Genomic DNA, 10,882 nt, shown 5'->3' on the forward strand with positions numbered 1-10,882 from the left:
ACTTGGAAGGGGCGCTTTGAGACAATTGGAAGGGGCGCTTGGAGACAATTGGAAGGGGACGCTTTGAGACACTTAGAAGAGGCGCTTTGAGACAATTGGAAGGGGCGCTTGGAGACACTTGGAAGGGGCGCTTTGAGACAATTGGAAGGGGCGCTTGGAGACAATTGGAAGTGGACGCTTTGAGACACTTGGAAGGGGCGCTTTGAGACAATTGGAAGGGGCGCTTGGAGACAATTGGAAGGGGACGCTTTGAGACACTTAGAAGGGGCGCTTTGAGACAATTGGAAGGGGCGCTTGGAGACACTTGGAAGGGGCGCTTTGAGACAATTGGAAGGGGCGCTTGGAGACAATTGGAAGTGGACGCTTTGAGACACTTGGAAGGGGCGCTTTGAGACAATTGGAAGGGGCGCTTGGAGACAATTGGAAGTGGACGCTTTGAGACACTTGGAAGGGGCGCTTTGAGACAATTGGAAGGGGCGCTTGGAGACAATTGGAAGTGGACGCTTTGAGACACTTAGAAGGGGCGCTTTGAGACACTTGGAAGGGGCGCTTGGAGACACTTGGAAGGGGCGCTTTGAGACAATTGGAAGGGGCGCTTGGAGACAATTGGAAGTGGACGCTTTGAGACACTTGGAAGGGGCGCTTTGAGACAATTGGAAGGGGCGCTTGGAGACAATTGGAAGGGGACGCTTTGAGACACTTAGAAGGGGCGCTTTGAGACAATTGGAAGGGGCGCTTGGAGACACTTGGAAGTGGACGCTTTGAGACACTTGGAAGGGGCGCTTTGAGACAATTGGAAGGGGCGCTTGGAGACAATTGGAAGTGGACGCTTTGAGACACTTGGAAGGGGCGCTTTGAGACAATTGGAAGGGGCGCTTGGAGACAATTGGAAGGGGACGCTTTGAGACACTTAGAAGGGGCGCTTTGAGACAATTGGAAGGGGCGCTTGGAGACACTTGGAAGGGGCGCTTTGAGACAATTGGAAGGGGCGCTTGGAGACAATTGGAAGTGGACGCTTTGAGACACTTGGAAGTGGACGCTTTGAGACACTTGGAAGGGGGGCTTTGAGACAATTGGAAGTGGACGCTTTGAGACACTTGGAAGGGGGGCTTTGAGACAATTGGAAGTGGACGCTTTGAGACACTTGGAAGGGGCGCTTGGAGACAATTGGAAGTGGACGCTTTGAGACACTTGGAAGGGGCGCTTTGAGACAATTGGAAGGGGCGCTTGGAGACAATTGGAAGTGGACGCTTTGAGACACTTGGAAGGGGCGCTTTGAGACAATTGGAAGGGGCGCTTGGAGACAATTGGAAGGGGACGCTTTGAGACACTTAGAAGGGGCGCTTTGAGACAATTGGAAGGGGCGCTTGGAGACACTTGGAAGGGGCGCTTTGAGACAATTGGAAGGGGCGCTTGGAGACAATTGGAAGTGGACGCTTTGAGACACTTGGAAGTGGACGCTTTGAGACACTTGGAAGGGGGGCTTTGAGACAATTGGAAGGGGCGCTTGGAGACAATTGGAAGTGGACGCTTTGAGACACTTGGAAGGGGCGCTTTGAGACAATTGGAAGGGGCGCTTGGAGACAATTGGAAGTGGACGCTTTGAGACACTTGGAAGTGGACGCTTTGAGACACTTGGAAGGGGCGCTTGGAGACAATTGGAAGTGGACGCTTTGAGACAATTGGAAGGGGCGCTTGGAGACAATTGGAAGTGGACGCTTTGAGACACTTGGAAGTGGACGCTTTGAGACACTTGGAAGGGGGGCTTTGAGACAATTGGAAGGGGCGCTTGGAGACAATTGGAAGTGGACGCTTTGAGACACTTGGAAGTGGACGCTTTGAGACACTTGGAAGGGGCGCTTTGAGACAATTGGAAGGGGCGCTTGGAGACAATTGGAAGGGGACGCTTTGAGACACTTAGAAGGGGATGCTTTGAGACACTTGGAAGGGGAGCTTTGAGACACTTGGAAGGGGCGCTGTTAGTCACTTGGAAGGGGCACTTTGAGTAACATGGAAGGGGGCGCTTTGAGACAATTGGAAGTGGACGCTTTGAGACACTTGGAAGTGGACGCTTTGAGACACTTGGAAGGGGCGCTTTGAGACAATTGGAAGGGGCGCATGGAGACAATTGGAAGGGGACGCTTTGAGACACTTGGAAGTGGACGCTTTGAGACACTTGGAAGTGGACGCTTTGAGACACTTGGAAGGGGCGCTTTGAGACAATTGGAAGGGGCGCTTGGAGACAATTGGAAGTGGACGCTTTGAGACACTTGGAAGGGGGGCTTTGAGACAATTGGAAGGGGCGCTTGGAGACAATTGGAAGTGGACGCTTTGAGACACTTGGAAGTGGACGCTTTGAGACACTTGGAAGGGGGGCTTTGAGACAATTGGAAGGGGCGCTTTGAGACAATTGGAAGGGGACGCTTTGAGACACTTAGAAGGGGATGCTTTGAGACACTTGGAAGGGGAGCTTTGAGACACTTGGAAGGGGCGCTGTTAGTCACTTGGAAGGGGCACTTTGAGTAACATGGAAGGGGCGCTTTGAGACAATTGGAAGTGGACGCTTTGAGACACTTGGAAGGGGGGCTTTGAGACAATTGGAAGGGGCGCTTTGAGACAATTGGAAGTGGACGCTTTGAGACAATTGGAAGTGGACGCTTTGAGACACTTGGAAGGGGCGCTTTGAGACAATTGGAAGTGGACGCTTTGAGACACTTGGAAGGGGGGCTTTGAGACAATTGGAAGGGGCGCTTTGAGACAATTGGAAGTGGACGCTTTGAGACACTTGGAAGAGGGGCTTTGAGACAATTGGAAGGGGCGCTTTGAGACAATTGGGAGGGGACGCTTTGAGACACTTAGAAGGGGAGCTTTGAGACACTTGGGAGGGGGTTCTTTGAGACACTTGGGAGGGGGTTCTTTGAAACAATTGGAAGGGGCACTTTGATACAATTGGAAGTGGACGCTTTGAGACAATTGGAAGGGGCGCTCCGAGACTGTTGGAAGGGGACGCTTTGAGACACTTAGAAGGGGATGCTTTGAGACACTTGGAAGGGGAGCTTTGAGACACTTGGAAGGGGCGCTGTTAGTCACTTGGAAGGGGCACTTTGAGTCACATGGAAGGGGCGCTTTGAGACAATTGGAAGTGGACGCTTTGAGACACTTGGAAGAGGGGCTTTGAGACAATTGGAAGGGACGCTTTGAGACACTTAGAAGGGGATGCTTTGAGACACTTGGAAGGGGAGCTTTGAGACACTTGGAATGGGCGCTGTTAGTCACTTGGAAGGGGCACTTTGAGTCACATGGAAGGGCGCACTTTGAGACAATTGGAAGAGGATACTTTGAGACATTTGGAAGGGGTGTTTGAGACACTTGGAAGGGGCGCTTTGAGTCACATGGAAGGGGGCGCTTTGAGACAATTGGAAGTGGACGCCTTTGAGACACTTGGAAGGGGGGCTTTGAGACACTTGGAAGGGGCGCTGTTAGTCACTTGGAAGGGGCACTTTGAGTCACATGGAAGGGCGCACTTTGAGACAATTGGAAGAGGATACTTTGAGACATTTGGAAGGGGTGTTTGAGACACTTGGAAGGGGCGCTTTGAGACACTTGGAATGGGCGCTGTTAGTCACTTGGAAGGGGCACTTTGAGTCACATGGAAAGAGGCGCTTTGAGACAATTGGAAGAGGATACTTTGAGACACTTGGAAGGGGCGCTTTGAGACACTTGGAAGGGGCGCTTTTAGTCACTTGGAAGGGGCGCTTTGAGACACTTGGAAGGGGTGCTGTTAGTCACTTGGAAGGGGCAGTTTGAGTCACATGGAAGGGGGCGCTTTGAGACAATTGGAAGGGGCGCTTTGAGACAATTGGAAAGGGGCGCTTTGAGTCACTTGGAAGGGGCACTTTGAGACACTTAGAAGGGGATGCTTTAAGACAATTGGAAGGGGCACTTTTGAGACAATTGGGAGGAGGTTCTTTGAGTTTAAAGGCAGAGGGAAGAAACACTGATATTACCACAGAGACTGACCATATATACATATGATCAGCGCCCAAGGCCCATCTCCATCCAAGCTAGGACCAGGGAGGGCCAGGCAATGGCTGCTGATGATTACTCAGCAGGTAGATCTATAGGATCCTATAACTCCCTATCTCCATCCAAGCTAGGACCAGGGAACGCTAGACAATGGCTACTGATAATTACCCAGCAGGTAGATCTCTAGGATCCTACAACCCCCTATCTCTACCTAAGCTAGGACCAGGGAGGGCCAAACAATGGCTGCTGCTGAACATTCAGCAGCTGGACCTTTAGGGTTCCACAACCTCCCCATCTCCACCCAAGCTACGACCAGGTAGTGCCAGTCACTGGCTGCTGATGACTCAGCAGGCAGACCCATAGGCTCCCACAAAAACTACCATCCTTAGCCCACAATTTTGATGAGGTTGTCGACACTTTAAGAAACTAACGATTTTTAACTTGACTTGAACCCCGGTGAGGCACATCGCCAGTCAGGGATGTTTCTAATAGGCCACCACAATCCAAGAAAATATTTGGTTGTCCTTGGTGGAATGAATATTCCCAGTCTTTGGGTTTCCCTGTATACCTTGTGTTCGGAGATCCCACAAAGATGGAGCCTGGAAAGCCTTCGCAAAATACAACAAATATATCCGTCTCTAGTCCTTTGCAGGACAAAGGCCTCAGGCATGTCCTTAGTCTTCTCTGGGGTTTGGTCATTTTCATCACCATGCTATTCACTGTGGATTGGTGATGGTGATGGTGGGTGACTTTTGTCAGATCGCTCATAGCAAACCAACCTAGTATGGATGACCCTGACTATAGTCAATTTCTTTTAGCGATGCAGATTTGCACCGACTCGCAACGGTGCCCTTTTAGTTCGGAAAAGTTTCCTGATTGCTGATTGGTTGGACGAGATCATTCTAACCAATCAGTGATCAGGAAACTTTTCCGAGCTAAAAGGGCACCGTTGCGACTCGGTGCAAATCTGCCTCGATAAAAGAAATGGACTATAGTAAAGCTTTTGTGATCACGGCTATAATAAAAACAACAGTCATTCTGTGTATGACCTCTTCAGATTGATTGATTGATTTGGGGTTTTCTGGCATTCTGATATCGGAGGTCATTGAAGCCGATATCATTTGTTATTAATAAGATATAAATCTAGTTTCAATTTCCAAACATAAAGGCAAACAGGTCAGTATAGATAGCTTCCAGAAGAGCTGCTTCTGAAGTAGATCTAAAAATGCCACAATTATTGTATGACACATTCTGATCAAGAATCTTGGCCACTCGTTGCTTCATATATTTTGTGAACTTGATCTAAAAATAGCCTTCAACTAATTCTGTGATCGTAATATATCTTTGTATTAATTTTATAAGTGTCTTATGTCTATTCGATATGAAAATAATAGAGGTTACTTTGAAATAATTTTTTGGGTCATGTCAATGGATGAGAATTAAGAAATGGCATTAGAAATAAAGCTGATGAAAGTTAAAAAAAAAAGAAAAAAAAAACAATGCAAATTGAACTGACCAAAAAAAAAATTATGAAAAAAATCTGAAAGATGAAAACAGGCAAAAGTACAAGGAAGACGAAATAAGATCTGAAAAATTAAAACAGGCAAAAATGACAACGGAAAGGAAGCAACAATCTGAGCGAGATGTGCCCGGTGCATTTTGAAAACACGTTTCGCTCACGTTTTGTTTGTGTGTGTCTGTGCGCTGCCCGAGGATATCGGCTTTCGTTGGAGTAGAAGGCAAACACCATTAGCTAATCCTGCTCCACACTCCGGAGTAAACGCTGTTTTTCTACGATTTTCTTTTTTTACTCGGTGAGAGATTTTCTCTCTCTTTATGGTTTATATGTGTTTTTTTTTTTAGAATTTGTATCCTATGGGATGGGTGAACTATATACAGTATATGTGTATATGTATATATATATATATATATATATATATATATATATATATATATACTGTATATATATTGTGTATATATACTGTGTATATATGCTGTATATATATATATATATAGTGTATATTTACCGTATATATATATATATATATATATATATATATATATATATATATATATATATATATATTGTGTATATTTACTGTATATATATATATATATATATATATATATATATATATATTGTGTATTTATACCGTATATATATGTGTATATATATAATATATATATGTATATATATAGTATATATATATATATATATTATATCAGCTGTCACTAGTCAACTGCAGAACAAAGACCTGAGATATATCCTTCCACTTGCGTCTGTTAATGGTCTGTGTTTGGTAGTCCACATCCGCAAATTTTCTTAGTTTGTCGATCCATCGTCTCTTCTTCCTTTCCCTGTCTCTTTTACAATTTTTAGGGACCCATTATTCTTAATGTTCATCTATTGTCTGTCATTCTAATTATATGTCCTGCCCACGTCCATATCTTTTTTCTTGTAGGTGGCTAGAATATTCTCTAGTTAAGTTTGCTCTTGTATCCATGTTGATCTTTTTCTATTTCTTAGTGTTATTCCCACTATTATTCTTTACATAGCTCTTTGAGTTGTAACTAGCTCATGTTTTAAGGCTTTAGTAAGGCTCCAGGTTTCTGTATATATATATATATATATATATATATATATATATATATATATATATATATATATATATATATATATGTATATATATATATATATATAAATACATATATATATATACATAGTTAAATGGCAGGACTGATTAGAAATGAAAGTATAAGAGATTACTCGAGTGCCATGTGTGGATGAGACCATGGTGAGGGGTAGATGGAGATGGTTTGGAAATGCTCTTCGCACTCCCCAAGAGAGATCAGTTCACTAAGTTTTCAACTGGACTTCACAAGGCACAAGAAGAGTGGGAAGACCCAGTCCTACATGGCTGAGGACTATGAAGCCAGAAGTAGATGATGAAAGGAGAAATATTGAATTAAAAACTCAAGATAGCGACGACTGGCGAAATCTAACGGAGGCCCTTTGCGACAATAGGCATAGGAGGAGATATATATATATATATATATATATATATATATATATATATATATATATATATATATATATATATATATATATATATATATATATATATATATATATATATATATATATATATTCTTTTTTACAATTAAGTAGTAGACGTGTAATCTATTTGACTTTCCTAGGTGTTAAGAAACTAAAAAAGAATTTTGATATCCAAAAGTTCTTTGTAAAACTATATTTCTCTTAATTTGAGCAGTCTTTTTTTCACATTGAAGTTTATTTATCAATGTACTTTTTATTAATTTTGAAAGTTAGATAACAATCGCATATAACATTATATTCTATGTAATTCTCAAATTATTATTATTATTATTATTATTATTATTATTATTATTATTATTATTATTATTATTATTTCTTGCTAAGCTACAACTATAGTTGGAAAAACAGGATGCTATAAGCTCAGGGTATCCAACAGGGAAAATAGCCCAGTGAGGAAAGGAAACCAGGAAAAATAAAGTATTTTAAGAACAGTTACAACACTGAAATAAATATGTTGTATATGAACTATAAAAACTAACAAAACAAGAGGAAGAGAAATAAGAAAGAATAGTGTGACCTCAAGCAAGAGATCTCTAACCCAAGACAATGGAAGACCATGGTCCAGAGGCTGTAGTACTGTTCAAGACAAGAGAACAATGGTTTGATTTTGGAGTGTCCTTTTGGTAGAAGAGCTGCTTACCATAGCTAAAGAGTCTCTTCTACCCCAAAGACTATATACTGAAGGAAGATAGAAAGGCTGATCATAATAGCGCTCAAATGAGTGTGCTATGAAAAGATGCCAGATACTCCCATCGGAAACGAATGGCTCCATCTATTGAGTGAGCGGTTAAACATTCAGAGTCGTAATCCTTACGGGAATATAGGATGAAGTTCGATTGTAAATTTGTTACATATTATTTCATAATTTACATTTCTACGTCAGTATATTTTATTCTTATATTTATGACGTTCTTAAATTTTAGATAACTAAATTGTAATTTTACAAATAGGTACATTTTTATAGATTAAGAATACATATCCTTATGTTTCTCAGTCTGTTTTTTCAGATTTTTTTCAGAAACTTAATAGCTATGTCTCTTAATTTAGTTGATTTTCTTGCAATTTCAAGTATTTTATATCACATTCCTTTTTAAATATTCTATACAATATCACGTTCGAATAAAGTAAAACATACTTGTATATATGATTTGTTAAACTTAGTCATATGTGATGTGTAGGCATACATTTGATTACAATTTGTAGGCCATTGTAGAATGATATTAGGTATATATAAAATACAATTGTAATTTTTTTTTATTGAAACGAAAATGCATGGTGCACTTATGTATACTCTTTAGTAATATAAATTAATAAATGTATAGATATACAAACAAAAGGAATAAAATAACTCACTAAATTGAATCACACATAAAAATAATCAAAAGGAGATGGAAATAGGAATAAGGTAGCGTACAAGCCAACCAAAAATGAAAGATAAATCACATAAAAGAAACTTTAATAAATTGTACATAAGAAAAAATAATAGTAAATAATATTGCACATTTAAAAATGTTAAAAAAAAAAATGACATACAAGCAAGCTAAAATTGCGTCATGAATAACATGCAAATAAACTCTGATATAATTATAAATATGAGAAAACATAATACTAAAAAAGAGGGTTTCTTCAAGAATTGAATACATCATGCAAACAAGACAAAGCAAGTATGCAAACATAGAAAGCACAGACAGTAAACATACATTCAATGTTCATGAAAATACAAATACAAACAAATACAGTTTACAAATACTGTAAAATGTTAGTCTTTATTTAGGAAATAGAAAAATTATGGAGACAAGGAACACTAACAAAATAATATATTGAAGCAGTATACTCCTGTAATGCTACTCAGGTGGGCAAACATGCTGAAATATTCATACACTTATAAGTTAAATCAAAGTTAATATAATACATACCACTAAACATGTTCCTAACGCCAAATATGTCAGCTCCCGAGAAATACATTATTTCAATAGCTTTATGACCAAATAAAAAAGTTTGAGAAAAGTGTATTGTGGATGCCTAGCCCTAATCTTATATCCAATATCAGTGGGGCTTACTCATTAGTAGCACATATTTCATGTATTATACTGTTAGTACTCACCGTTCTTTGTCCTTAGGGAACCTGTGAAACATCTAATGAGGATCGGTTTCTTTTCGTTTATTGCAAAAAACACACTGTTTTGACTTATTCACTGCTGACGCCATTATTTCGTGTGTGTCAATTGTCAAATTCTGAATATAAACAAACAGACTACAAACGATGTATACCTACAACGCCATCTGAATACTGAGCGGTCAAACTATTGTGTTAACTTTGGAGTTGCCAACTACTGCATTAACATTCGTATATTGAGCCTTCCTATCTTCCTTCAGTATATAGTCTTTGTTCTACCCTTACTAAGAGGAAAGTGGCCACTGAACAATTACAGTGCAGTAGTTAATCCCTTGGATGAAGAAGAATTGTTTGGTAATCTCAGTATATTTGTTTGATGAACTTATGCCAGGCTGACACTTGCACGACTTTTTGCCATGAATTTGTCGTGGCAAGTCGTGACATTTTGTGGCACGAACTGGAAAATAAAAAAAAAAAAAAAAGAAATTACCTCAGAATCACATCTCACCTGTCCACATTGACACGAACTGGCACGACGAGTTCATGCATAGTTTTAGCATAGTTTTTGCGCACTTCCCGCATCGTCCCGACGAGTTCACTAACAGTTCGCGCAAAGTTCACGCCACGTTCACGAAATTTTGTCTTGACCAAAATTTTTAACATTTCAAAATTCTTGTCACGACATGCCACGATGTCACGACAGGTTCACGACGAGTTCACGCCAGTTCACGACTCGAGTCGTGACAATACGTGCCACAAATTCGTGCAAGTGTCAGGGTACCTATAGTCTATTTTTTATAGCCGTGCATATTTGCACCCACTCACAGGGGTGCCCTTTTAGCTCGGAGAAGTTCCTGATACCTGATTGGTCGGAAGTATTTTTGTCCGAACACCTTCATTGTTCTCGAATAATTACCAAGTAATGTGAATCGAAACTTATTTATTAACCTATATTTCTCCATCAGATATATGTCTTGTCAATAAACAATGTGAAAGAATAAATATATTATAAAGAATCGTCTTGGTAAGTCTAAATTTAATAACACAATCCGCCGAAGTCAACGACAGCAGCTGGTTTTCGGATGCACGCTTTGTAATTTTGTAATTTTTCACATATTTTAACGCAAATTGGGATAAATTACACTCAGCATGAGTTAAACATGTTGTTATAAACTTTCTTTGAATACCAGAATTTACCCAAAACATGGAATTAATAAAACCCGATATTTGTGAAAACTTATGGGGAGGTAAAAGAACAGCCTGTAGCGGCCTGGCGGGAAAACGATCCCTTCTGACTTGTAGACGCAGTCTTTTTTTTTTTCTTTCGTAATATAGTTCGGCCTATTCCTTTCAGTTTAAATAATCTTGCATTGTCTCTCTTCGTATTATTTTGCTTATTATTTTCCCACATTCCTGTTCCTCACATAATATCTATCTATTTTCCCCGATATCCCTTCTTTCATATAGGCCTATGTGATATCCGCACTACGATTCCTTATGTTTTGTACCTTACGTCAGTAGGCATGTAAATAATAATAACAACATAAATTTTATGCTGTGTAGAAAGTATAACCTATTCTGTAAACCTTAAATTAAACGTAGTATTTTTTCTTTATTCCCGC

This window comes from Palaemon carinicauda, chromosome 36 (assembly GCF_036898095.1).
Source record: "Palaemon carinicauda isolate YSFRI2023 chromosome 36, ASM3689809v2, whole genome shotgun sequence".
Classification (NCBI taxonomy): domain Eukaryota; kingdom Metazoa; phylum Arthropoda; class Malacostraca; order Decapoda; family Palaemonidae; genus Palaemon; species Palaemon carinicauda.